The 23,250-nt window shown below is 44.1% G+C and overlaps 1 protein-coding gene across 1 annotated transcript in view; it reads right to left on the bottom strand.

Annotated features, from left to right (window-relative positions):
• LOC135213530 (sorting nexin-12-like) overlaps nt 1-23,250 on the bottom strand; it is a 97,841-nt gene that overhangs the window by 2,111 nt on the left and 72,480 nt on the right. The window lies entirely within an intron of this gene.

Here is a 23,250-nt window from a genome sequence, read left to right as displayed (position 1 = left end):
GCTTGCGCGAAATATCCTTTATCTATTATTTCTAGGGTAAATGTACTAACACATACCAGAGAATAATAAAATAAAGAAAAAGGTCAGTATAACTGACTCGCTCACCCTCTAGGAGGGTGTCGTATGAACACTAGGCGAGTGAGACCACTACCACGAGCCAAATGCCAATAGAAATCTCTCCCACTACAAAACCCAACCAGGGGAGCCGTCCCACAGAGAGAGCAGCTCGTACTACTACTACTCCTCCCATGCTTGCGACTGCTGCGCCTCTGGTGGCCATCCTTTTCAGTTAGCTCACACGAGTCACACGTGTTTTTATTTTTCTCTGTGATTTTTTGTGCCTTTCTTCGGATTTTCGATAATGGAGCGTGCAGCTATTGCAGCAGCTAAGTTAAGTACTCAGTATTTACGGTTAGCGAGTTTTTTTCCGTCCCCGAGACAGTATTTGCCGTTTTTTAGGTACAAATACGTTCTCGGGGGCTGGAAGCATGGCAGCATGGTCCTGCCGCATGTTGGGTTCGTTCTTGGTCTCCCATACCTAGAACATCCCTTATTATTTACGCTCTATTTTTGATTATCCGCGTCGTTAGGTCTACTCAGGTTGTCATACATGTATGTATTTCACCTTATGTAGGCTTTTTTCTATCCAGACCCTAGTCCAGGTTCTTAGTATCGGCCCCTGACTAGCTTTGAGTGGTAGACTCGCCTTCGGGCTAGTCGCACACTCCTGGATTTTTTCTCCTGCTTTTTTACCTTCTTTCTTTTTTCATTTTTATTATATATATTTATATGTTTTGTCACTGTGAGGTTAGTTAGCGTCTGGCTTAGCCTAGGTCCCGGCTCGTAGAGCCTAGTCTACCGTTGATCAGTTCGGTCGCTTCCACATAGCTTCTCTCTGATCAGTTGGTTTAGCCCTATGGGCCTATATGCTACCGCTTTTCAGTTCAGGTTGCTTCCCGATAGCTTCTCTCTGATCAGTTGGTTGGCCTAGGCTTGGTTACCGTATCTTAGTTTACCGCCTCGTGTCACTACGTTGATCACGAGTCAGCCAGACGCCTGCCAGTCCCCCTCCCCCTCTCCCGCTCTCCCATAGAGTCGGGTGGGTGGGTCGGTCTGTCCTTGTCTTGCTCGCCCCGCATGCCCGATGCCTGGCTCCCCCTCTCCCCTCCACCGGAGGGACCTGGGATGTCCGACAGTCCCCTGACTGGTTCCGACCTCTCCGCTTCTCGGCTCGGCCGGGTGGTACGTTGTGTGCCCTGGCCTTCCCCCCCTCCGTTACTTCCTTGCCGCTCCGGGCTAGCTCGAGTCTGTATGTCATCTCGCCCTTTCCCTCCTTACTAGAGCTCCTCCTATCGAGCCCTGGTATCCAGCGGAAGGGTAGAGTCCACCGTAGTTGGACCGGAGCATACAGTAGGTCTTTACTAACCGTACCGTATTGCTGAGTTACTACACTCCGCTTCACTGGACCTAGTCCGGTTCATTGCATGACATTGCATGTAGTTTAAGTTATCTTTAAGTTTATCTTAAGTTTCTTAAACCATCCCTACCCCCCTCCTTTCATTTTTACCGGATCTCTCCGGGATTATAGCCTATTCAGGCAATGCAGGGAGGGGTTATGCCCAAATTTTTTTCCGAGCTCCGGCATGTAACGGAGTTCTTTGTCCTTAGTCTGTAGTGTTCCCCCTTTAAGATACTCATGTGTCTTCTTCTTACAGGCCACCACTGTGAGCATCCGGGATGTTCCGCTACACTTCAGGACCCCTGTGGACACGAAGTTTGCCGTCCCATGCTCCATGCGCGACTCCGCACGGGGACATCCAGGTCCTTTAATTATAAAAATAAATAGATATCATTACGAATCTCAAGGAAAATTCGATATTACTGGTAGTAAGTTACTAGACAAAGAAGTGTGAAACGGAGCTATTTGTAAGATTGCCAGGCAACATAAGAGTCAAAGAGAAGATTAATCATGATTCTGTATTTCTCTATGCTAACTGAAATTAAGTTGTGATAAAATCTGATCCTATGTGCCCTAACAAAAGTTTCATATTCAATTTTCTCGTGCGCATCCTCTGAGGTTAACTTTTAAAACATTATTAATAGGTAGGAGATGCAACGAAAACCCACTATGTAACTAATTTCTATATAAACTTTGGGTTTTTTCAAGAAAATGTAACATTTTCCCATGAATGTGATTACCTGGATTGTAATAAGTTAATGTTGCAAGTAATAATCATATCCATATCGTGATACTTCTAAATGTCTATGAGGTTCAGAAAAAATTAATTCATTTTGATGTTATAGAAATTCTATTTCCTTATTTTGTTTATTAATTTTAAAATGTTGCAAGTTGCATTGCGCACACCGATAGACACCTGTACCTAACGTCTGCCTTGCCCATGAGAAGTTCGGGCTAAGCATTCCTTTCTCAGTCAATCTGTTTTGCAAGCGCATATTTGAGGTTAAAGGAATCAATGCTGATACGGCAAACGCGACAGACCTTCTAGAACTGATGACGTCGTCACCAGCTTAAGAGTTACGTTACCTTGCTGTAAGAGATACGACTTTAGGATAAATTTTTTTTTTTTTTTTTTTTTTAATACTCGACCCACATGAGAAGATGTCTGAAAAAAAAAAAAACAGTACCAAAATTGAACAATATATTTAGTTTCATGTTGGAAAACTGCATGATTATGTTAATTAATATTCCTTATTGAAACTAATGAAAAAGGTTTCCATACAAATTCTATATATTATTAGCCCTGTATAAGATTCATATAGGATTATTTCATAGATAACATTTTCACTTCTAGACTTCCTGACTTAAAATCTCTTTTATTTTATTTATTTATTTTATTTATTATTAGTTTATTTATTTATTTATTTAATTTTTTTTTTTTTTAATTTTTTTTTTTTTTTTTCATTGACTACGAAATATAATCACCGGACAGACATAGTCAGTAGATTTTGGATATGTGTTTGAACTTTTAGCTTATATGTCATTACTAAGCGTTAAGTTAGAGTTCAAATCTTTACGCATATATATTTGGATATTTAATTATCTATGGTTACGTTTTGCTTATTGATTTTATCATGATTCCTTTTTTATTATAATTTGTAACCCTTCCGACTTCTTACGGAGTGTATTATATTGACTCCACTTGTATCCTATCATCTTCTTATATTTATTTATATATTTTTTTTATATATATTGATAAATTAATGGTTGGCTTGATAAATGTGGGAAAAGTGTTCTAGCGGCGTACCGTATAAGGCTAACTTGCGGCATCAATTCTATAGATACAAGATATAAATGATAAAGGTATTTAAAAACCGCGAGAACCGCTATAATCCAGTTTCGGATCCAATATCACGAGTTGTAACTCGTAAGACATTGACACTTCCTATTTAATTATCAGTTATTCTACCAAACCGATTGACTCTGGGTGATAAAATATATTATTGGTTTTCTTAATGGAAAGGAATTCACACCACGTGTTAAGATTATTATTGATTTACACCACCCGAGTCACAGATTATTATGTGTTGAATTCCATTATTTACTGATTTAGCACTCATAATATTCGTAACGCACTCAATTGCGTGTTTAGTGCTATTAATTCTATATAACGTGTCAAGGAACTATTAACACTAAGAAGTGTTTATTCCCTCTGTCAGACTCGTAATTCTGTTAATAATTCTACGTATATTCTTTCAAGGAGGTTGATTTGGCACAGGATAGGCCCTTAAACTGACAGGTGTCTTAGTGTATCCCTTGTTTTCATGACACTTGTTACAATTAGTTATGTGCTTTTTTATATCTGTAAGCATTGTAGGCCAGTAAAACATGATTTGGCTTTCTGTGGACATAGAGGGAACCCTGGATGACGGAATGCAACCAGTTTTATGACGATTGGTATGAAAGAGATTATTACTACTACCTGGTCGTTAGTCATCTGCTGTGTTTCTTCGGGTTTTCCTCGTCAGGACCTACATATAATATTCATTTGATTACATTATTCTGATACACATACTTTAAATATACTTTTGCTTTAGGGTTTTCTTGCTCGAAGGGTTTATTGTTTTTGTTTAGCCGCTGACCCTGTTTCCGTTTCGAAGTGTTTATTGTTTTGCTTATCGCTGTTGACACTTGCTTTGTTCAGTTTGTAACAGTTCTGCGCTCCGACCCAGATATTCAATGCTCGCGTCTCTTGGTTAAGGAATTTTCTTGTTTTAGATACGGTTTTTTAACATAGGCACGGATGTTTCTATATCTTTTAGTCCAATTAATGGTTCTTTGCTGTATGGTGCGGGATTGCGGGATAATGCGTCAGCTATGATATTTGCTTTCCCAGGTAGATATCTTATCTTGGCTCCAATAAACTGAATGATCATTTGTCACCGAGTTCCTTTTGGACTGTGATTAAAGCCTTTGAAAAACTCGGTAAAGGACTCATGTTCAGTAAGGACTTTATCAGGATAGCCATAGATATGAACTTAAAATGTACTAGTGTTAAAGATACCTGGCCCTTCCTTGCCTATTACTGCATTTTTGTACATGAACTTCCCTGACAGATATATACTTAGCTATAGTCTCCGACGTTCCCGACAGAATTTCAATCTCGCGGCACACGCGACAGGTAGGTCAGGTGTCTACCTTACCCGCCGCTGGGTGGCGGATGTACGAACCACTCCCGTAAGCTTGTCAGATTTTTCTCTGTCGCGGGAACGATAACAACTGTTGTCGGTTCCTCTCGATAGTTTTTTTCGATTCTCGCTTGCCTGGAGTTAATTTGGACTTCTTTTGGTACGTATTCGCTTTGTTTGGCTTGGCATACGCTGATTGTGGACCGTTTGATTTTGAGTTTGATTTTCTTTAACGATGTCTGATCTAGAATCGGTAGTTAAAAACTTCGGTGTGTTTAGGGTTTGCGTGAATGAAGGATGTAAGGTGAGTTGCCGAAGCTTCGGTAGACCCCCACACGGTTTGCATGAAATGCAGGGGGAATGATTGTGCGTTTGCTAACCCTTGTAGTGAATGTAAGGGATTGAATAAGAAGAATATAAGGCTCTCTCTTCTTATGTTAGGAAGTTGGTACGTGATAGAGTGCGTAAGGCTTCCTCTAGAAGTTCTAGCAGATCTAGAATGAGTGAGTTGGATGTGGATCCTAATAGTACTAACGTAGAGAATTAGAACCTTCTTCCCAAGTTGCAGCCCGGCTCCCCGCACCGAAGCCGGAGATTCGCCTTCGGAGGCGGCAGCTCTGAAAGCCAAGAATCGTTCTGTGGATCAGAAGATTCGTCAGTTGGAAGGTAAGGAGAGTGTTAGTGATCAGTGCAGTGTCCCCAGTGTTGTGGAGGGTGCGTCTGACCGGCTCCTTAGTGCCTCTAGGCCTAGACCTCTTCCAGACTCCCAGTTCCAGTGGAGTAGGAAAGTCGAAAGCCGCAGGAGGGCTAGGGAGAGCCCCCACCGGTCAGGCGTCCCCTCGGCAGATCCTGAAGTACGCTCCCAGGCTGCCTCGGATCGCTACAAGAAGGAGCTCCTACGCCAATGCTTCTCCTCTTCGTCGTCTCCCTCTCCGAAGAGAGGTTGGAACTCCCCGGATGCGTCGCGCCGTTGAAAGAGGGCTTGGAAGGCTCCCTGCAGTCCTTTGGCTTCTAGTCCCGAAGTTTTCCCGGAAGAATCGGCGTGGAGGCGAAGAAACACAAGAAATCCTGTGATCGTTCTTCTTCTCGCGCTCCGCGCTCGGCGCCTGCTTCCGAGGAAGAACTAGAAGATTCTCCTACGAGAGTACTCGCGGGACTTCAAGCTCAGATCACGGCGCTAGCAGACTCTCTAGCAGTTAGATCACGTAGGAAGAAGGACGTTTCTCTTCCGATCAAGAGATCTAGGCGCCGCTCTCAGAGGATCGTTCTCCTTCATATGGGGAGGTTTCGTATGAGGTGGGGGCTCGCGTGAGCGCCCTCACTCGCTGAGCGCCCCTCGCTCGCCTGGCTCTCTTTCAATTTCAAGCGCCAAACATCGGTAGGACGCTCTATGGAGAAAGAAGTTTTTTTCTCCAGATTGGATTCCCGCTTCCGTAAGCGCACTGCACCTGCTCATTACGCGATTTCTTCAACTACCCTCGCGTGAGACTTCTCCTCAGCAGCCTCAAGATTATAGAAGGCTCCCTTATACAAGTAGGCGTTCTTCTTCCAGATGTCACTCTCCTCGAGTATCGGATCGTGACTTCTCTCCTGACAGGCATCTAGAGTCTGGTAGAGTTCGTGTGCATGATAGACGGCATACTGTTTAGCCGCTCCCCGCAAGGTAGGCGCCAAGAGCCTACTGCACATAGCTCTCCTAGTAGGCGCTCGTCTCTTTAAGGCGTCATACTCCTGATTATTCTCCTAAGGGCAGACAACAAGAGTCTTTCAAGCGCCCTTCTCCGTGTAGGCGCTCTCCCGCTTCTAGGCGCACTTCTCCTGACCGTTTGTCTCTTGGTAGGCACCAGGAATCCCGGAAGCGCCCTTCTCCAAGTAGGCGCTCGTTAGTTTGAAGCGCCCTTCTCCTGAATGTTACCCTCTTGTTAGACGTCAAGAGTCTCGCAAGCAGCCTTCTCCTAGTAGGCGCATTTCGCCTTCCAGTCGAACTTCCGTTGATCGTACGCAACTGGACAGGTATGAAGAGTCCGCGCAAGCGCTCTGCTCTCGATAGGCGCTCTTCTCCTGCACCGCTCGCCTCAGGATAGGTGCATAGAGTATAGTAGGCGCTCGCCTCCTCGTAAGCGCCCTGCGGATGTTTCCGAGAATTCTCGGAGTAGGAGCCCTACCTCTCCTTTCGGCTGAGATTCCTTATACCTCGAAGAGGGAGTCTCATCGTAGACTTCCCAGATCTTCTCATCGTTCTCCAGTGGATGTTTGAACTCTTCTAAGAGAGGGCGTTCTCCAACCTCTCGCTCAACTCCTGTATGTCCCTTCCTAAGGATCCCTTCCGTACCTAAGGATCTTCGCTCACCTCGACAAGAACGTCCTAGAAGGTTCGGATGAGGAACCGAACACTTCTGCTGCTGTCTCTTCTTACAAGAAGCTTACAGAGCTACTTTTACAAGTTTTTGGGGATTCCCTTACGCCTACGGCTCCTCCTTCTCCTCACTCACTTTTTTCAACGGCGAAGACAGCGAAGAGTTCTTCTTGTGTGAGTAGAAGCCAACTCTTTCTATGAAGAAGGCACTGAGGAGTTTTGGTCCTGGATGGCTTCCAAAGAAGAAGCGTGGAAAACGATGTTCGCTTTTTTCCTCCTCGAAGTTATCAGGACGCGCGGTTTCTGGTACGAAACAGGAGAGCCCTTAGGATTGGGTCTACGTCTTCGGCTGATTCGGATTTTTCGGCACTGGTAGATTCGACAAGGAGAACTGCCCTTAACTCTGCTAAGACACTTGGGCATGAACGAATTGGATCATTTGCTCAAAGGTAGTTTAGAGTGCTAGAAGTCTTTAACTTCCTTGATTGGTCGTTGGGAGTTCTAGCCAAGAAAATTGAAGTGCCAGAGTCAATTTCACCAGATGTATACTTGTGTTGTTTTGTCTTGTATGGACAAGTCAGTAAGAGACGGAGCGAGTGAAATCGCCTCCCTTTATGGCCGGCATCGTGAAGAAGAGGTCGGTTTACTGTTCCTTCTTAACGAAGTCGGTCTCCCATGCTCAGAGGTCTTCTTTGCTGTTTGCTCCTCTGTCTACTCAGTTGTTCCCGAAACATCGAGTGCAGGACATTTCGAGGTCACTTTCGGCCAAAGCACCCAGGACCTTTTGGCACAGTCGGCAAGAAAACCTCGCCCTTCTTTTTTCCCTTCCAAGGCTAAGAAGGAAAAGGCAAGTGTTCGAGAACCCGTTTCGAGGGGCATCTTCATCAAGAACCTCTACGTTTTAGAGTCGTAGACCTTCAAGAAGGGGTAAGACTTTCGCCAAGTCTGTTAAAGCCCCCAAAATAACTTGCAAGTCCTTCAAACAACGGTGGGCGCCAGACTCTTAGAGTTTTGCAGAAGTCTGGGGCCCAAAAAGGGGCGGATCCTTGGACCCTTTCTATTTTGAGGAGAGGTTTACCTCATCCCTTTCGTCGAAAGACCTCCCTTGACGACCATCCCAAGGGAACTGACGGCCAGGTTACAGAGACCCGCCCCATCATGAATCAAGCTCTCCATCTAGCAGTAGATCAGATGCTGGAGAAGGGGGCTATCGAACTAGTGACAGACCATCATTCATCGGGCTTCTACAACCGCCTTTTCCTAGTTCCGAAGTCCTCAGGGGTGGATGACCGGTGTTGGATGTAAGCGCCCTGAACTTCTTCGTAGAAAAGAAGAAGTTCACGATGGAAACGCCTTCATCAGTGCTGGCAGCGCTTCGTCCAGGGGACTGGATGGTTTCCTTGGATTTACAGGACGCTTACTTCCACGTACCGATCCATCCTTCCTCGAGGGAAGTTTCTCAGATTCATGATGGGGGGGAAAATTTTTCAGTTCAGGGCTCTGTGTTTTCGGCCTCTCGACGGCCCCTCAAGTGTTCACGGGGTTTTGAGGAATGTGGCTCAATGGCTTCATTTGAAAGGGGTGAGGATATCCATGTACCCTCGACGATTGGCTAATAAGGGCCATTTCAGAAGATCCGTTGTTTGAAGGACTTACAAGTAACTTTAGAATTGACGAAGGCTTTGGACTTCTCGTCAATTTCAAGAAGTCATCACTAATTCCCGAGCAAGAGTGTGGTATCTCGGGATACAGATGAACTCTCTAGTTTTCGGGCTTTTCCCTCGCAGGAAAGGATAGCCCGAGGATTCGAGAGAGTAACAACCTTCTTAGGGAAGAAGTATGCACAGTGAGGGAGTGGATGAGTCTGCTGGGGACACTCTCTCTCTGGAGCAATTCGTTTCCCTAGGAAGGTTGCACCTGAGACCGCTCCAATTCTTTCTTCCATCGGAATTGGAGTCGTCGTTCTCAGATTTGACGTTCTCCCTGTCGTTATTTCCCAGGACATCAAGAGACTCTCTTATGGTGGACAGATCCCAACCTCTTTGCGAAGGGACTGTCTCTTCAATCACAGACCCCCAACCTGGTGTTTGTTCTCCGACGCGTCGGACATGGGTGGGGTGCAACTCTGGGAAACCAACGAAGTGTCAGGTACCTGGGTGGGGGACCAGGTAGCCTGGCACATCAACAGAAAGGAGTTGATGGTGTGTGGTTGGCTCTGAAGGCTTTCGAGCCCAAAGTCAGAAGATCGGTAGTGCAGGTCAAACGCGGACAACACTACAGCTCTGGCATACATCAGGAAACAGGGGGGACGCATTCCTTCTCCCTGTACGAGACAGCAAGAGACCTTCTTCTGTGGGCAGAAGAAAGAGGAATCAAGCTTCTCACCAGGTTCGTGCAGGGAGAAAGGAATGTAAGAGCAGATCTCCTCAGCAGGAAAGATCAGGTCCTTCCCACAGAGTGGACCCTTCATCTGGTGTATGCCAGAGCCTGTGGGAAGTTATGGGGCAGGCCACACATAGACCTCTTTGCCACGTCAAAGAACAAGAGGCTGGATCCTACTGCTCTCCGATATCGGATCCAAGAGGCAGTAGCAATGATGGCTCTTCTTCTAGACTGGAACGGACTCGACGTCTACGCGTTTCCCCCCTTCAAGATCCTGGGGCTAACCATCAAGAAGTTCGTAGAGTCCGATTCAACGAGAATGACCTTAATCGCTCCCTTTTGGCCGGCCGGCCCCAAGAATGGTTCACAGAGGTACTGGAATGGTTGGTGGACCTTCCAAGATCGCTCCCGCTAAGGAGCGATCTACTCAGACAACCCCACTTCGACAGGTACCACAAAAATCTCCTCGCTCTCAGTCTGACTGGTTTTCAGACTGTCCAAAGTTTGGTCAGAGCGAAAGGCTTTCAGCGACAGCTGCTAAAGCAATCGCAAAGAGCGAGGAGACCTTCCACCTTGCGTGTATACCAGTCAAAGTGGGATGTCTTCAGACGTTGGTGCAAGAGGAAGAACATTTCCACTTCCAGTACCTCTGTGACCCAAATTGCGGATTTCCTTATTTTCCTCAAAGAAGAATGTCATCTGGTTGTGTCAACTATTAAGGGATACCGCAGTATGTTGGCGGCGGTATTTCGGCATAGAGGCTTGAATATATCCGATGATAAGGACCTGCATGATCTTATTAGATCATTTGAAACCATTAAGCGTCCTCATGTAGTACCGAACTGGAATCTAGACGTAGTCCTACAATTCCTTGGATCGTCTAGATTCGAACCTCCTGGCTTAGCCTCTTTCAAGGATTTTGACGAAGAAGGCTATCTTCCTTTTGGCCCTAGCTACAGCTAAGAGAGTGAGTGAGCTCCAAGCTATTGAGGGCAATGTAGGGTTTAAGGAAGATTCTATGGTGTGTTCGTTTCTTCCAAGTTTCCTGGCAAAGAATGAAAACCCATCACGTCCTTGGCCCAGGAGCTTTGAAGTTCGTAGTTTTATCTTTTCTAGTAGGGGAGAGCCTGAAAGAACTCTTTGCCCTATGAGAATTATGAAGTATTTCCTTAAGAGGAAGGAACAACTTAAGGCTAATCAAGAGGTGCTTTGGTGCTCCGTAAGGACCCCACTCGGCCCATGTCGAAGAATGCTCTTAACTTTTTTCTGAGAAGCCTTATTACAGAGGCACATGTTTTGCCTGTAAGGAAGGAAATCATTTTAGACTACTGAAAGTGAAAGCTCACGAGGTGAGAGCCGATCGCAACTTCGCTTGCATTCAGAAAAAATATGTTCTGTGCGGAACTTGATGGAGGCGACTTTTTGGAGATGCCAATCGGTTTTCGCAACCACTACCTACGTGATGTAAAAATCACATATATCAAATGCTTCTGCCTTGGGTCCTTTCGTATCGGCGGATTCGGTGCTGGGGCAGGGAGCTGAAACTTATCCTGTGTAAATTTTTTATATGTTACCCTATATTTTATATTGTTGTTTTTTGGTTGTCTGAAAGAGGTTGCAGGAGGCACCCCTTTTTGTCGTAATATTAACCCTTTGTATTTGGTTAGGTGGTCTGGTGGGTTTTGGCTCCTTGCAGAGGTAGTGGGTAAGGATCTGTTAGGTAAGCGGACATGGTCCCTCTAACAGCATCCGACTTGGATTCTACCACAATAGGGGATCACATATCCCAGTGGTAGATCCGAGAGTCTTTCAGCATCAGGTCACGTCCTAGCTGTAAGCTCTCCAGGCAATGCAGACTCAGAGATAGTATCTATGAAGTCTTCATCCTGAAAAGGTGAGAACCAAGGTTTTTTATATCCTACAACATTTAGTTGTTTCCCGTCTTACCTGTATTATTGAGCTGTCTCTTACCCTCCACCAAGGGTGCCAATCAGCTAAGTATATATCTGTCAGGGAAGTTCATGTACAAAAATGATATTGTTAAACTACAATAATAAAGTTTGTACATACTTACCTGGCAGATATATACGATTAATGGCCCACCCAGACCTCCCCTCAGGAGACAGGTGGAAGAGAAAAATCTGACAAGCTTACGGGAGTGGTTCGTACATCCGCCACCCAGCGGCGGGTAAGGTAGACCACCTGACCTACCGTTCCGCGTGTGCCGCGAGATTTGAAATTCTGTCGGGAACGTCGGAGACTATAAGCTAAGTATAATATCTGCCAGGTAAGTATGTACAAAACTTTATTGTAGTTTAACAATATCATATTTACTTTCAGAGGGCTTTAGTTTACGTGAATAAAAAGCTATAGGGAAGAACTGTTTATCATATTACTGAAGTAGTATCCCTCTTACCCCTTGGTCTGAGGCGTCTGTTGCAATAAAAAAAATTCCTTATTTAAATCAGGGATTTTTAAGTTAGGTAAGCTGCCATTTTCCGCTTTTAGATATCGAACGCCTGTTGATGCTTTTCAGACCATAATAAATCTACGCTCTTCTTCGTAAGATCTGTTAAAGGAGCTGTCATCATTGAAGAGTTACATATTTACATACGATTGTAATACCCACTACAAGCGCAAAAGTGCTGTATCCCCCTTTTACGTTAATAAGTAGCGGAAAGTTATGAATAGCCGACACCTTACCATGGACTACTTTTAAGACCTTGACCAGACACATAAAACCTAGATAACATGTTCGGTTTTTAAAAAACTCTCATTTAGATATGTTACTCTGAGATTATTTGTCTTTGTTCTCTGTAGCACTAGCTCTACTTTATGTGAATGTACTTCTAAGGTATTAGAAAAGATTACAAGATCATCCATATAGGCATGTAGGTTATCCCCTAAAAGTCTCCAAAGACTATATTGTAATTGGGGCGCAACGTAAGCCGAGGCATACGTAAAAAAATTGATAATGTCCCCTGAGTGTGCTGAAAACGGAGTATGAGGTACAATCACTTAGGTAATGGTATCTGGTAAAAGCTTTTAAGTAAGTCCAAGTTGGTGAAAAAAAATTTATTCTAACCTAACAGAGATAAGATGTCGTCGGTACATGGCACTGGAAACTATCAGGAGTCGTTTTCCTTGTTTAAGCGACAGAAATCTACGCAGATACGCCAAGTCCGATCTTTTATGGCATGATGTTTGAGGGAAAAATTATATGGGCTTATTTGATTTCCTAATGACTCCTATTACTAACATTTTTCAACTACGTCATTTATCTCTATTTTGAAATTTCATTGAAAAAGTCTACACGAAGGTACGTATATACCTTAATGTTTGTCCTTAGACCGTATTTTGTGTTAAATTACATCCGTTTTTTTTTCCCAGAGATCACTCGCTAGTGGAGAAACTTCCTGGTATTCAGATAAAAGATAAAAAAATTTCTGCTGAATCACCTCTGCTTTAAATGACTCACGGATTTTACTTTAGATAGATTAACAGAGAGATTCAATCCACGACTGATTAGGGCGGGATTAAAAATTAGCAACAAACAATAAAAAATGCGATATTTATAACTTCCGTATCCACGATATGTATACTTTTTAGGGCTTTGTTCGCGGAAACCGTTATATTTCAGAGTGTCGGGAGGATTAAAATTTCATTTCCCAGCAAAGTCTTTTTACACGCACTAAGACATTCGAGGGTGCATGCTTCTCGAGATTTTGCGTGCAAACTACGACTGCGGTTGTGGGAGAATTCTGTTGGGTCATTTGAACAATGTTACGATTTAGAGACAATGTATTAGTTCTTTTATATAAGTTATTATTTGATTAACTGTCTCATTTTTGTTCAAACGGATTTTTTTTAATATGTTTGAAGGTTTATAGGATTTTCCTTTGATAAACACGCCTTATTTTGCAGGATGTAAGATAATATTTTGTATACCCCTAGATGTATCTTACAATTACACTAGATACAGATCAATGTTTTTTATAACTATAGAGGTATCTGTAAGCGCTCACTTATCCGGACTTCTCATTAGAGAAGTTCGAACAACAGACGGTGAGTCCGTAAATACCGGATATTACGTCTACTAAAGAAATAAAACAAAAAGATATTCTAATTTTTACGGCGCGTACAGTCGGGCTTTATCCACCACTACTTATTAATAACTTACGTATTAAAAAAAAAACGAAAACCTGCTCTGATTACTTTATACGGTCGTGGTGTTTCATAGGAAAAATCCTTTTTAATTCAAAAAGATATCGGTATGTATGAACCAACATCGCTTTTCACACTCTGCTAGAGTCGCTTATTGTGTGGAATTTTTGCTTTGCTTTGAAACTCTGGCAGATTTAACTGACCGTTGACCGCTTGACTAGGTGACACAGTCACCGAGTTTGCTTGTTTGATCTGAACGGGCTACTGTTTCTATTTCTTTTTGTAATAATTAGGATCCTTCTCTTTATTACCATCGGCAACGTATTGTGTGTTTTTAGCATTATGTTGCTGGTTACGTATAAAGCAATGAATGACGAACTATTAGGAACTGAGCGATTACTAATAAGACAAGTTATTACTACTGCATTCAATATTAACTGTTTGTACTTCATTCTTTGCTAAAATTTGAAATAGTGAGGGATCCTGGTCAGCGCATTTAGCCTAATGAAAGTTTTTTTTTTTTCTTTTTTTTTACAGACATGTTATTCCTTGCAATCCAGCCATATTTTTAAAGTTAAGTTTAGTCATTGAGGTTCGATATTTTATATAACTCAAAAAACTCAAGGCTAAAACTGCGATCGGGACTTTGCAAAGGAGCATTGAGTTGTCATGACCCGAAATAGTGTTACCTCTAATTTATATAGATTTGTACGGGTGTTCCACTTGTTATTGTGTTTTTCTCTCTACTACGTGCTTAACGACCCTATCCATGCATCTGTATAAATACAGACGTCCACTGCGTAAACGCTTATTCACTGTTTAATATGATTTGTTATGTAAGGGATTAATAATCACCCTAAATGATAAAATTAACATAGTATATGATTATAAATATTTCAGTAGAACTTCTGGAAACAGACACTCAAAGATAAAAACTCGCAGTAGCAATATCTCAATGATGTAGATAATTTCTGTAAAAAAGTAAGATTAAGAATGTCTCGTAACTTCAGCCACAGGAATAACGAAATTCGACCTGCAAAGGAAACACTCAAAGTTACTCCAAATGAATAAAAAAATTTTACTTAGCTTGCTTTTGTGGGAAGTCACGGTGTTCCGATATCGACACACCTGGTCCTCCTTCTCTATTTAGCGGATGACCTGGTTTTTTTGGCTTGAGTTTCCCCCTCCGTGCGCGTTGTTGGGATGATTCGAGCCCTTGAAAATCCGATGCTGCAGAACGCGTTCGGTTTGTTTCTTGCAGTGCCGAAACGCTCACTAACGATGTTTTCTTGAATGATTCTAATGAGAGACGAAGTTTCTGTTGCCGTAGGAAAAGGACACGTCGGTTTTGTTTCTTGAAGTTATTCACTAAACGATGATACTAAGTTGGTTGAAGAATCTGTTGCTTTCGTCGTCGTTGAAGAGTTCTTATTGTTTTCTGAAGTCGCTCACTAACGATGATACTAGGTTGCTTGAAGATCTGCTGCTTCCATCGTCGTTGACTTCTTATGATACATGATTTATTATTCTGGTTTTTTCTTCGTAGGACTTGTAGAGTTTCGTCTGGTACGCTGGCCACAATATTAGGGCTTGTGCCTTTGTATGATAAGGCGCCCTATGAGGTAATGTTAGACTAGCGATAAATATTACGCTAAGTCGGTTGGTATTGCACTTCCATCTTCAATGGAGTGTCTGGGGTTTGTAGATCATTTACGAAGTCGGTATTATCTTGTTGGTTATTACGACGATGTGTTAAACTCATGGTGAGGAGGTTCTTGTAGAAAACACTAAGTAATAAAAAATTATATATTCTTCTGAAGTTTTACATGGTGAAGATCAGATATGATTGTACAAGTCTTCTAATAACGATAGCTTGATCGCTTCTGCCAATGATGATGGCTAATCCTATTCCTCTACATGATAAAGCTTAGGTAAAGAGGTACAGGTCTTCTAATGACGATAGCTAACTCTCTTCTCCTTGTCTACCATCTCTGTTACAAGTTATGAAGGAACAGACAGTAGTTCGAACATAGAACATACATACAAATGACATAGTTTCATACGAACACACAATCAAATGAGACACGCTACAGATCACGTAGGCGGTAGTTGTCTCAAGCAGGGAGCTTGGACTAATGTTTATAAAACAATTGAATGACTACAGGTGACGGCATGTCAACTTAGCCTACATACTTATTGTATACGTCCCATCTTTAGCGTCTCTAGTCTGATCACATTCCTGCAAGCAATCTGGTCTTTTATATATATGGACTAACATTCCATATTTTTATGTAAACACTTACATATGATATATATATATATATATATATATATATATATCATATATATATATATATATATATATATATATATTTATTTTACTTCTTAGCCCTCATGGTATGGTCAATATGGTCTAGTCACATTGTGGTCACGCCCCCGTTGACAGATCATCTGGAGTGCACCAGCTTTATAGGTCTCTACCTCGCTGGCAACTCTAGTTAAGCAGAAGCAGACTTGGGTTGACAGTAATCACGAAGTCAGCTATGCTAACAGGTGGAACCAAGATGTAAATCATCTGCATGCATTTGTTTCCCAAAATCCTTCTATTCTGTCCCTTCCCACCTCCAACGGTGGGATTCAGCTATATATATGTCTGACAGGGTAAGTTTTCCATGAACAAAAATGATTTTTGTTATGATACAATAAAGTTTGTTCATACTTACCTGGCAGAATATATATAATCAAGTACCCACCCACCTCCCCTCAGGGGACAGTGGAAATAAAAATTATGAATAGAAAATGGGAATGGTTCCTGATACCCGCCTCCCAGCGGCGGGAATGGGTACTAACCACCTGGCCGACCACTGCGTGTGCCGGAAGTTTTTTAAATTCTGTCGGACTTCAGAAAATACAGCTATATAATATTCTGCCAGGTAAGTAATGAACAAACTTTATTGTATCATAACAATATCATTTTTCTGTTTAGAGGAGATAAGACTTTTCACTGTCTACTTCCAAAGTTATCGTTCCATACGTACTTTTCCTCAGTATTGCATCAAGTACTTTAGATCTTGCTGAGGACCACACTGTAAGGTGTTGAGATTGAAGTCCCTTCATCTCTATATCAGTCTCTCTCTGGAGTTTAGATGCGGGTCTAAACTTTATCTGAATTTACTGTAAAACCTTTTATTTAGCAGTGGTTAATAAGTAGTAAATTTGCTGTCAACACCCTTCTTTAAGCTGGTGTAAGGGAAAGCTATTTTACTTTCTGCCTTAGAGCTGAGAGTGATGTTAAGGCTATGCTTTACAGTTCCCTGTAAGAATTCTAATCTATCCTGTTGGGCATTTTAAAATTTAAATTTAAAGGTTAAACCTAGAAAACATTTTTATCATCCTTTTAGAGACCTTGAACATCTTTGTCAAAGGTAAATGCTGGAAGAGGCAAAATTAACCTTGGTTTGTGGTTTTAATGAAAAACAGATGTTGTGGTCAAAGGTTAGCCCTGGAAGAGGCAAAAATCAACCTTTTGTTTTGTGGTTTTAGAAAACCAAGAATGTATTGTGAAGGTTAAGTCTGGAAGAGGCAAAGTTAACCTTTTGTGTTGGGATTCTTAGAAACTTATAACGCCTTTGCCAATGGTTAAACTTACGGAAAGTTAACTTTTGTTTTGTGGTTTTAGAAAACCTAGAATGTATTTGTGAAGGTTAAGCCTGCAAGAGGAGCAAAGTTAACCTTTTGTGTTAAGATTTTTAGAAACTTTGTCAAGGAACACAAGGTCCTCTGTGACATAATGGATAGGCTAGTATAGAGAACTAGCTCCATATCTTCTACCTTATTGAAGTTAAACATTCATAATGTGAGGAACAGTTGCAACTTCATTTAGTGTTAAGTCAATTTGTCGCTCCAGAATAGGATTGATGTGTCACAGTAGAAGTACAATTCAGTTTGTTCATGAAAACTTACCTGTCAGATATATATAGCTGTATTCTCCAAAGTCCGACAGAATTTCAAAACTCCCGGCAAATGCAGTGGTCGGCCAGGTGGTTAGTACCCATTCCCGCCGCTGGGAGGTGGATATCAGGAACCATTCCCATTTTCTATTCAGATTTTCTCTGTCGCCGGTACTGTCAACACCTGTTTTCAGTACCTCCGTCTTAGGATTTTGAAACTTCTGCTACTTGAGTATCTTGATTGATTTTGGTTATTGATTCGGATTTGTGGCTTGGCATACGCTATCGTGGTTTGATTTTGATTTTGGCTTTGACTGTTCTTTGGATTAAGATGTCTGGATCTAGTTCTACTAGTTTCAGGGTGTGTCGTGTGCAAGATTGTAAGGTGAGGCTACCGAAAGCTTCGTTAGACCCTCACTTGGTATGCACGAGGTGTAGGGGGCATGTTTGTTTGCTGAATGATAGATGTAATGAGTGTGAGAATTTGAATGATCATGAATGGAAGATGTATGATTCTTATATTCGCAGATTAGAGCGTGATAGAATCAGGAGGTCTTCCTCTAGGAGTGCTTCACTTAACAAGAGTCAGGGTAGTATTTTGTCTCCTTCTAACCCTCCTGTAAGACTTTGATATACCTACCCTGCGGTGTTGCCTTCGGGCACGGAGGTTGTGTCTGCAGAAGGGAATGCCCTTTCAACCATTATGGAGTCGAAAGTGCTGGCTCTACAATCCAGTGTTGTGAATGTGGTGATCGTGTTAGTGCCCCTAGTGTTGTGGAGGGGGCGTCAAATTGGCCCTATAATGCCTCTAGGCCGGGACCTCTGTCGGACTCCCAGGACTCAGGGAGTGGGCAAGTCGAAAGCCAAAGGAGGGTTTACGGGGAACTCCCCAACCGATCTGGCGTCCCTTCGGCAGGCTGAACACGCTTTCCAGGCTTTGCCAAAGATCATGCACGTTGGGCACGTCTTCTTTTTTTTTTTTCTTTTCGGATCCTAAAGGATTGCTTTTCGTCCTCCCCGTGCAGGGTTTGGGAGCGCTTGGAGGGCCTCTCTCGGGGAGAGTGGCAAAGACGCAAGATGTCGCAACAGGCGGCCGTCGTCTTAGCTGCCCTCTTAAGAGAGGTTTTACAGAAGAGGACGCTTCATGTCCTCTTTCTCGACCTACGTTTCAGTGGTCCTGAATGCTTTTTGAAAGACATTCCGCCACAGGAAGAGGACCAGGACTTCATCAAAGAAGATGCTTTGAGCGCTCCCAAATCGCTATAAGACGGTTCCTGGGAGAAGGAAGAAGGTGTCCCCTCGCCCCTCGTCTTCTCACAGGATCAGCCCGTCTCCTGACGTGATCCTTCACCTTCTAATGGACATTCTTCTTAATATGCAACAACAGTTGGCCGCGTTTTTTTTTGCTAAGAGAGAGGCAGAAAAAACCTCGTCGTCGGGCCAGGAAGGATTTGAGGCTGCTTGTCAAGAGAACCAGGCAGTCTCCTTTGCCTTCTCCTCGTGCGTCTCCCTCCTACAAAGACACAAGATGTCGCACAGGCGGCTGTCGTCTTTTGGCAGGAGGCAAGAGACACTAGGGAGAAGGTCCGTAAGGCTCGTGTTTGACGACGATTGCCGTACGCCTTCTTATGATGAACGCTCTCTTCATGAGCGTGTGCGGCTCGCCAAGACGCCTCTCTTGTAGCTCGTGTTGACGAGGACGTTTTTTCTCGACGGCTCGTCGTTTTTCTGCTCTTCAGGTTATGCGCGCGAGGACGCTCTTCAGGACGCTCGACACTCTAATGGATCAAGACGTTCATCAAGAAGTTCGCAGGACGCTTCGCAGGACGCACCTTTACCGCGGTTCCTCGTAACCAGCTTCAGAGTTTGCTATTATTACTTCGCGTTATGTTAAGGACCCATTCTGCTGCTTTAAGTTGATGAGGGGGAATCTTCGGGTGATTCGAAGCCTGCGGAGGAGGAAGAAGCTGTTGCTTCGTCATCTTCCAACTACAAGGTGTTGACCCGCCTTTTGCAAGACTTGTTTGCTGACAAGTTTCAGCCCTCGTTCCCCCCCCCTCGCTCTCCTCCTTCGCAGCTGGCTTCGTCGAAAACGAGGGAAAAAAAAAGCGCCAGGGCTTCGTCAAGATGGCAACTTCCGCTCTCTACGAAGAGGGCATTCAAGAGGATGCATGATTTTGGTAAATGGAGTCCAGAAAGGCGCAAGGCAAGACTTCCTTCGCCCTTCCTCCAGCGGGAGGTTTAGTGGAAAAGCGGGCATCTGGTATGAGACCGGGAGAGGAAGCGGGTTGAGAGTTCTTTCCTCCTCCCAGGGTGATTTTGCCAGCCTGGTTTGATGCTCTGAGGAGGTCACTCCTTTCTTCAGCTAAAGTTTCCTGGACACTGTCGGAGCTAGATCACCATATGAAAGGCTTGTTCAAGATGTTGGAGGTTTTTAACTTCCTAGATTTGGTTGGTTTGGTTGGGGGAAGCACTCGAACCTACAATCTCGGAGCCCTGACTCTCTGTCTTTCGAGGAACTATCCAGCGTCCTATCCTGCATGGATAAGGCAGTCAGGGATGGATCTGATGAGTTGGCTTCTCACTTTGCTACGGGTATTTTGAAGAAACGTGGCATTTTACTGCAATTTTTGCGGCAAAATTGGTATCGCCTGCACAGAAGGCAGAGTTGTTGTTTGCCCCTCTCTCTAACCATCATTTTCCCACAATCAATGGTGAAGGACATTGCGGTTAGCCTTCAGGAAAGGGCAACTCAGGACCTTTTGGCTCAGTCTTCTAGACGTCCTGCTGCCCCATCGTCAACTATGCAAGCGCAGTCTTCTAAGAAGATGAAGCCCTTTCGTGGCGGAGCTTCGTCGAAGGCGTCTCCTTGAGTAAACCGAGGGATTCACTTAGGAGGAAAAAAGGGGGGGGGGGGGACCCCCTGGTTTAAAAACTAAAAACCCAGGGGGAAGGAAAGTGACGTGTCGGCCCTTCAGGCACCGGTCAGAGCGAGACTTATTATTTGCGGAGGCATGGAAAGTAAGAGGAGCAAACAACTGGTCCCTCGAGATCATCGAGAAAGGTTACAAGATCCCTTTTCTCGCAGCACCTCCGTTAAGCTTGAAACCCTTAGATCTGTCACCTTCCTACCAGCCTTCGAAGCAACCAATCCTGCTCGATTTGCTCGTGCAAATGATAGAGAAGAGAGCCGTCGAACAAGTTTTAACATTAGACTTCCCATTCGGCTTCTACAACAGGTTGTTCCTTGGTTCCGAAGCAGGTTGGGGGATGGAGACCTGTCCTGGACGTCAGCAGACTGAACCTTTTTTATAAAAAAGGACAGTTCAAGATGGAGACATCTCAGTCTGTCTTAGGGGCATTAAGACCAGGCGGGGGACTGGATGGTACCTTTAGACCTCCAGGATGCCTACTTCCATGTCCCGATCCATCCTCAGTCAAGGAAGTACCTGAAGTTTTGTACTAAAAGGGACAGGTCTTCTAATTCCGAGCTCTCTGCTTCGGGCTAAGTACTGCACCGATGGTGTTCACGCTTCTCATGAGGAATGTGGCAAGGTGGCTTCACCTCTCAGGGATAAGAATTTCGTTCACCTAGACGATTGGCTCATTCGATCATCGTCGTAGTCAAGGTGTCTGGAGGACCTTCATACGACGTTGTAGCTGACGAAGGCCCTCGGCCTGATAGTGAACTTCGAAATGTCCCATCTGACCCCTTTACACAGTCCATAGTGTATCTGGGGATTCAGATGGATTCAGCGGCTTTTCGAGCCTTTCCATCCCTGGAACATCAGCGGAATTGCTTAGGAAAGTGTCAGACTTCTTGGGGAAAGAAACATGCTCGGTGAAGGAATGGATGAGTGCTGGGGACCATTTCTTCACTGGAGAAGTTTGTTTCAATTTAAAGGGGGAGACTGACACGCAGGACCGCTCCAGTTTTTCTTAGCGGAGAAACTGGGAAAAATCAAGGAAGGTAACCTAGATGCGATTCTAAGCATCTCTCGATCGGTCAAGGATCATCTGTTGTGGTGGCACGATCCTGTAAAACTAGCAGAAGGATTGTCTCTCTGAGCCCCGACCTAGTATTGTTCTCAGACGCGTCCGTGGCGGGTTGGGGAGCAACACTGGGAAAGGAAGAAGTGTCAGGCATCTGGAGAGGGGAACAGATGTCCTGGCACATCAACCTCAAAGAATTGGAAGCGATTCGTTTGGCTCTCCAGTTTCTTCGAGGACGAGTTACTTGGCCGAGTTGTCCAGATCAACTCGGACAATACCACGGGGCTTGCTTATGTCAAGAAGCAGGGAGGAACACACTCTCGGTCCCTGTTTGAGATAGCGAGAGAGATCCTGCTTTGGGTGAAGGCATGGAACGTGACGATCCTGACGAGGTTCGTTTCGGGAGTTCAGAACGTCGTGTGGATCTTCTCAGCCGTCGGCAGCAGATACTTGCGACCGAATGGACTCTTCATCTAGAAGTGTGTCAAGAGTTGTGGAGACTATGGGGGCGTCCCTTAGTGTAACCTCTTCGCAACATCGAAGACGAAGACTTCCTCTTTATTGCTCCCCTGTTCTCGACCCGGGGCAGTAGCAATAGACGCCATCCTTTGCGATTGGACGGGGATAGGACGTCTACGCCTTTCCCCCGTTCAAAACTTTCTGGGAGAGGTGATCAGGAAGTTTTGCGGCGTCGGAAGGAGCGAGAATGACGTTAATTGCCCTGTTTTGGCCTGCAAGAGACTGGTTCACAGAGGTCATGTCCTTCCTAATGGACTTTCCAAGGACCCTGCCAGAGAGAATAGATCTACTCAGACAGCCCCACTTCAAGATTGGTACCACAGAAACCTCTCCGCTCTGAGTCTGACTGCGTTCAGACTATCGAGAAGTTGGCCAGAGCGAGAGGGTTTTTAAGACCTCGGTGGCGGAGAGCTATTGCCAACACAAGAAGAAGCTTCCTCTCGTGCAGTTTACCAATCGTAGTGGGCTGTCTTCAGGAGTTGGTGTAGGAAGAAAGGTATATCCTCCTCGACCTCTGTGAACCAGATTGCTTGGATTTTTTTTCCTCCTCCATCTAAGGGGAATGTTGACAAGCTAGCGGTTCTTACGATAAGAGGTTACAAGAGCATGTTGTCAACGGTCTTTCGACACAGAGGTTTAGATCTGTCTGACAACAAAGACCTTCACGATCGTTTTGAGGTCTTTTGAAACCTCGAAAGTGCCGGCAACCTAAGATTCCGTCATGGAACTTAGATGTAGTTCTTAAGTTCCTGATGTCGAGTCCTTTCGAACCTTTGCATGCTGCTTCTTTAAAGGACGTGACAAGAAAAAAAAAAACTATTTTCCTAACCACTCTGGCTACGGCAAAGAGGGTTAGTGAAATTCAAGCCATAAGTAAAACATGTGGGCTTTAGAGGACATAATGCAGTATGTTCTTTAACCCGCCTTCATTCTTAGCGAAGAATTAAAATCCGTCCAACCCTTGGCCCAAGCGCTTCAACATCAAAGGGTTAGCAGAGATCATTGGACAAGAATCTGAGAGACTCCTGTACCCTGTTCAGGGCTCTCAAGTTTTATTTGGAAAGGGGGGGGGGGGGGATAAACAGTGTCGAGGTCCGTTGGACAATTTGTGGTGTTCCGTCAAGAGACCAGACTTACCGATGTCAAAGAAAAACGCATTAGCGTTCTTTCTGAGGAGCACCATCAAGGAGGCTCATTTGTCCTGTTGAGATGGTGATCTTGGACTTTTGAAAGTTAATG

The sequence above is a fragment of the Macrobrachium nipponense genome, chromosome 43, assembly GCF_015104395.2.
Source record: "Macrobrachium nipponense isolate FS-2020 chromosome 43, ASM1510439v2, whole genome shotgun sequence".
Taxonomy (NCBI): Eukaryota; Metazoa; Arthropoda; class Malacostraca; order Decapoda; family Palaemonidae; genus Macrobrachium; species Macrobrachium nipponense.
The sequence above is the reverse complement of the archived record's forward strand: the minus strand, read 5'-3'. Positions and strand labels throughout refer to the sequence as shown.